Source organism: Miniopterus natalensis, chromosome 14, assembly GCF_054644295.1.
Source record: "Miniopterus natalensis isolate mMinNat1 chromosome 14, mMinNat1.hap1, whole genome shotgun sequence".
Taxonomy (NCBI): domain Eukaryota; kingdom Metazoa; phylum Chordata; class Mammalia; order Chiroptera; family Miniopteridae; genus Miniopterus; species Miniopterus natalensis.
The window spans coordinates 11,545,460-11,551,459 of record NC_142094.1 but is presented as its reverse complement, the minus strand read 5'-3'; the positions used below and the strand labels follow the sequence as shown (position 1 = coordinate 11,551,459).

The 6,000-nt window shown below is 44.5% G+C and overlaps 2 pseudogenes; one reads left to right on the top strand and one right to left on the bottom strand.

The window, feature by feature from the left end:
• The first annotated feature begins 242 nt into the window (after positions 1–242).
• Positions 243–3,655, top strand: LOC107532550 (S-adenosylmethionine decarboxylase proenzyme pseudogene; annotated as a pseudogene).
• Positions 3,656–3,936: 281 nt separating this feature from the next.
• LOC107532551 (metastasis-associated protein MTA3 pseudogene) lies at positions 3,937–5,738 on the bottom strand (annotated as a pseudogene).
• Between the last annotated feature and the right edge of the window lie 262 nt (positions 5,739–6,000).

Here is a 6,000-nt window from a genome sequence, read left to right as displayed (position 1 = left end):
AACAAGCAAGATAGAAATAGACTCATAGATACAGAGAACAAACTGATGGTTGCCAGATGGGAGGGGGCTTGAGGGGGCTGGGTGAAAAAGGTGAAGGGATTAAGAAGTACAAATTGGAAGTCATAAAATAGTTACTGGGATGTAAAATACAGCATAGGGAATATAGTCAATAATGTAATAACTATACATGGTGTCAGGTGGGTACTAGACTTATTGGAGGAATTACTTTGTAAGTTTTAGAAATGTCTAACCGCTATGCTGTACAGCTGAAAGTAATACAATATTGCATGTTAATTGAAATTGAAAAGTAAAACAAATTAAAAATAAAGAAATTAAAGAATTATAGTTATCTTGCATCTTGCTTGCCTTACAAGTGGAAAATTCTTAGGAGAGCAGCTCAGGTGCAAGAGCCCCAGAGCAAACCTGCAGCCTTTCTGAAACAGCTGTGGAGAACCTTCTATAAGCCAGAGAGAGACAAGTACCACATGATTTCACTTATATGTGGAATCTAATGAGCAAAATAACCTAACAAACAAAATAGAAACTGACATAGATACAGTGAGAGGGGAGGGAGTTAGGTGAAAAAGGCGAAGGGATTAAGCAAAGAAAAAGAAAATCCATAGACAGACAACACTATGGTGATTTCCAGAGGGAAAGGGGCTGGGGGAGGTAGAAAAGGGTAAGGGGGGATAGATGGTGATGGCAGGAGACTTGACTTGGGGTGGTGAACACAATGCAATATACAGATGGTGTATTATAGAATTGTACACCTGAAACCCATATAATTTTATTAACCAATGTCACCCAATAAATTCAATAAAAAGTAAACCTTACAGCCTCTAGCGGTACCTTCATTTAGGCAGCTCTGTCTGGATCACTGCACCTTCCCTTTGTGATTCATGACTTAGTACCGGCTTCTCTGATAACTTGCTTGGATTTCAGGAAGCAGCACTCTATCACGCAATACCTGCATTGAGCCACTACATGGGCCTGAAAGCTGCTTTTTGAATGGTTGGATGAGGCTAGCAGGTACTTTGGGATCAACAGTGCAGTAAGAGTAGCCTAGAAGGACCACAGCTGCTGATAATTTTGGTGTTCTTTCCAGGTTCCCCAGATTGGGACAGGGTGATCGTCAGGGACACTGGTTGGAAAACATTTCTTCCCGGCCCGTGGATATTTGGATATTTCTACACCTCACACTTCTAGTATATTGGGTTATTTTTGGAACATATCCTGCTTATTTTACTTCTGTGCAAATGTTTTCATCAAATCCACCATCTCAGTGCTGAGTGGCTCAGCTCTAGTCCAACCTCCTCCAAGTTTTTTTCCAGATCTCATCTATCATCCCCTGTAGATGCCCCTAATTTTTTGAGCACATCCCAGCGGGTCTCGTATCTTGTGCCTGCTTTCTCCCTGGACTGGTAGCTCTCAGAAAGAAGTCATTGTTACCCATTTCTGACGGCACCCAGTGTTTGACACACAGCACATGGACCTAGAGGAGCTTCATGTTTGCCTGATTCTGATTTTCTCCATTATGTGGCTGGCACTTTCTCTGTCCCATCGATAAGTGGAGATTGGTTTGGCATCTCTGAGTGGTCTGTGGCCCCTGTAAAATTCAGAGTGGAGAGAACCTTGGCTAACGGGAAAAATGGCAAAGGCCCAACTGCTAATTTTCTTTGCCAAAGGTCAGGGCATTGCTTTTTCTCTGAATTGCTCTAACTTGAAATAAAAACTTCCCTTAATTTGGGACAGATAAGAATTATTTTGGGGCAGATAAGATAAGAGCTCTGGTGAGCATCATTGCCCACTGACTTGGCAGTGATATTGCTACAAAATGGTTATCCAAGACTTTTTTCACATCCAGCTGAGTTGTTTTTGAAAACCCAGAATTACCTGATTTAAAAACAATAAATCAGGAAGTAGTGGCATTACAGAAACTCAGAGAGAACACAAAGGGAGCCGGAGCTGTCACTGTGGAGCCATCGGGACAGCCCAGCATGGTGGAGATAATGGTCCACCATCTCTTTGTATTCTTTTGTGATTAACTGATGATATGATGGGAATATTAGAAAGAATAAGGTTGTGCATGGGGGTGAACACTTTGCAGAGGAACCAAAGAGCAAACTTTTAAGTGCCAGGTTAGTGTTTCTCACGGAAGAATGTACTTTAAACAAAAAAATTGGTGAAATTGGTTAGGCTAATTTATGGCAAACCAAAAGAGGCTGCAATAAATTCCTGAAAGACACAAGCTCCCCTTGCCTCCTCTCAGTCCTCAGGGGGAGCACATCGCACCCCCACTTTTCTCTGCTCTGAGATGCCCAGCACAAAGCTGGACAGGGAAAGGCATCTCTACCGCCTCAGCCTCTTCTGGGCCTCATGCACCCTTTTTCCTGTGCGGGTTTATCCTGTTGGGGCAGAGGACAGGAGTTCTACTTGGAGTCGGGAGTCTCAGGGCCAGCAGGCTTGACGCCCCAGCAGGGGCCAAGAGTGGGGGCCCAGAAGGATGCAGACTCACATTCAACTTTCATCCCTCTTCCCCCCTCAAAAAGGAAGTTGGGAAATTTTTATTAATTCTTTTATTAAAAAAGTTAAAATTATAGCAAAAAAAGGAGCCTGAATTTAACACAGCTGGCATAATTGGTGGCAGTGATAGCAACAGAAGACATTTAGTTAATTTTCTGTGGTTGTTGGTTTGCTGGTCCCACAGTGATGGAAGCTGTACATTTTTTTCAAAGGGACAAAGCAGCTGCTGGAGGATTGGTTCTCCCGGTAGTAACCTGCTGCAAACCAAGGGCCTGGGGATCTTCACTCCATCCCAAGATCCCAGTGGGACATACTTTTGAAGGCTGTTTAGTGTTCAATCATAAGTGTAACAAAAGCTAACAAGCAAGAAGCTGTGTCCCTAACGAGGGCAGCATGTTTGTCTCCAAGGGACGTGTCATTTTGAAGACGTCTACTGGTTCCCCTGTTGAACCTTGTTAAGGATTATGGTGGGTTTGATTTGATTCAAAGCTTCTTTTTATTTTCCTAAGAATTTCGTGAAGCTTTCTCACCAAGGGAACTCACACTGGAATTTCCAGGAAGAAATAGTTTCTTAATGCAATTTTCCCAAATGGAGCAGCATGTTGTATGAGGCAGATGAATTCTGACTGTTGGACTGGAGTAGTCTGGATTCCGAGAGAGTCAGGCGATCAGTCAGTTAGAGCAAACGCTGGAAATACTGGTGAGTGGGCCTCACCCACAAGTTATGGACCAATTCTACAGGAATTAAGGTGGGACTGCAAAAACGTCATTCATGAGGGTAGAGTTCGAGACCTGATTGATGTCATTGATGCCATTGTATTTAATGAATGGAATGGAATCAGAGGGAACTTATGGGACCATCCTCATCACTCCAGAACCAGAATGTTCTTATGGTAGCTTTGAAACAAACTTCAGTGAGAACTCTTGGAAGGATCTGATCAGGAGAGCTGTGGGAGTCCTTGCGCCAGGAAAACCTGTGCCCGCCCTGTGTGTAAGCCAGAGTTCCAGATGTCCCGTGGTGCTTTTTTTGCCCCAGAACATCGAAGGCTTTAAATGTCTTGATTGCCAGAGTGTTGTGTTCAGTGATTAAAATTTTGTTTTTACCAGTTTGCTAAGAAGCAGAGTTGATTAAGAAAAATGAAGGAAAAAATGCAAAAAGAAGCGGTGGCTGCTAATAGATATGGATACCGGGGTCCATACTTGGCATCACCACCGCCTTGTAGCTGCAGAAGGCCTAGCGGGGATGATAGTGATCCTCCTGAATCGTGCCTCACGGAGTTAGGTATCTTGCATGAGTTCCCTCTTCTGTGCGTAGGTATGCTATCCCGCTCCTCCTGAGAAACTGAAGCGCATGTAGAAAAATCCCCTTTACTGCAGAACTTTACAACACTCGTGCAAACAATTTAACTTGGTTCAGGCACAGTGTAATATTTCTACAGCTGTCACCCAAGACTCCGCACAAAGCTTTTGTCCTCATTAGGTGTTGGCTTCAGCCTCAACACCTGGGACTGTTCTGTTAAATTGCTGCCAGAATTGTGCATCTAGTTACCGCTACTTTCTAGAATGTGTTCTCTACTAATGTGATTGAAACTGATTTCTACTTCATACAGATGTGTTTTTGTAAGAGCAGTTAAAGTTTTTCTTTCATGAGTTGTCTTTTTTTTTTACACAAGAACTATGTTTATTGCAAACAAAAACAAAACAGAGAGGGAGGGAAAGGGAGAAACTGGTCAAGCACAACACGGAAGGCGAAGAATTTAACAGCAACTTACATTCTGCCCTCACGGCAGCGTAATTAACAGGGTCGAATGGCCTTCTCCTTGCCTGCCGCAGCCGGAGGGTAGTTTTGCAGACCCGATGAGCAAATTTTGTGAAATATGTAGCGTGAAGGAAGAAAGCTTGGTGGGCCTTCTCTGCAGACTTTGGGCTCCCAGGGTTTTGGACCGGCATCCCCGGCATGGCCTTGTGAGATGTGGCGTCTAACACGGGGTCCTCTGTAGGTGGGCAGGAGATAACTCTCCTTCTCACTGGTTGGGCATTTCAGGCCTCCATGGTTTTTTCCCAGTAGAGCCAGCGGGTTGCACATAATCCACACTGCATATTAGGTGGCTCCAAGAATACCACCGGTGAGACTGTGCAGCATAATGGCTCCCACAGGCTGACACTAGGGGGGATCAGTGGCGGGAATGTGGTCCCCTCAGCTCCCTTCACGTCACCAGGTTGGCCATTGCTGATGGATTCTTGGTGGGAATCTGGTTTGCTATAAGTCGGGATACACACTTGTTTCAGTTTACTCTCAGCTTCTGCTGCTTCCAGATGTTTATGCCACACGTAGCTGTCAGGAGTTTTCCACATGTAATAATATTCAATGACGCTGGCCAGTGATTTCCAAGGGAGAAAGTCTTTCTGTATATAGTTGAAGTCTTTGCCATATTTTCCCAGTACCTCTTCAAATAAAGTAGCTTCAGAGGCTGCCCATTCTTCCACTTCATCTTTGAGTAAAACAGGTCCTCCAAGTGTCACTGAGATACTAATTGCCCTGCTCAGGTCATAGCTGTGTCCATGCAGTGTACCCACAGCCTGAAGCAGGGTGAGAGAAGCAGCAGCTGCGCACATGTGCAAACTGGGCCGCCTTACAGAATTGCTGCTGCCGTCAGGGGCTCCAGCCAATGTCCCAACAGCACATGCTACCACTAAAAACTGTCCATCTGTCCATCTGTAGGAGGGCTATTTGGATCCCAAGCTTTAACATCTAACAGCATTTCTGGAATATCTGCTTGATACTAGGTCCCGCTCTGGTTTCACCTTTGTCAGCTGAGAGGTTATAGACCAACAAGTAGAAAAAGTATCCTCTTTATCAAGAGGTAACGATACTGACCGTCTCATTGAGAAGGGCAGCACTGCATTTCCCCTGATGTGCGTTGCAGGCAGGGATTCATACTGCTGTGACAGAGAGTTCCCTGTTTCAACCGGTGCTTCTGTTTATCAGTCAAGCTGGCCTCAGGTGTTTCAGTTTCTTCCTCAATTTCTTCAGCATGCTTGCTTGCAAGCACTATAAGCAGGTTGGAAATATTTCGTTGTCTATAAAAGCACACTACCTTTGCTTCCATGTTGCCAGCTGCAGGCTTGCTGAGCTCTTCTATTTTCCTGATTAGGTACGGAGTGCTGGGGGAATTCTCAAAGGAGACACAATCTCGGACCTGGCACATGTTGGCCACCAGTCTGCCCACCGCCTCACCATGGTGGGAGGGAGGGGGCATGAACTGAGTCTTCTCAAGAAAATAATTGCAGTTGTTAATTTTGTGTATTACTACTTTAACATTATTGCTCCCTGCACTTGTAGTCTTATAATTGATTTCTTACGTTCCCCCCACTGCTCAACAAAGCAATACACTATTACAATGTGGGTTTATACTAATTGTATACCTCATAAGAAGAAGGTAGGGTAGATTCTGGGCTTAACTTTCTTTTAAGGTC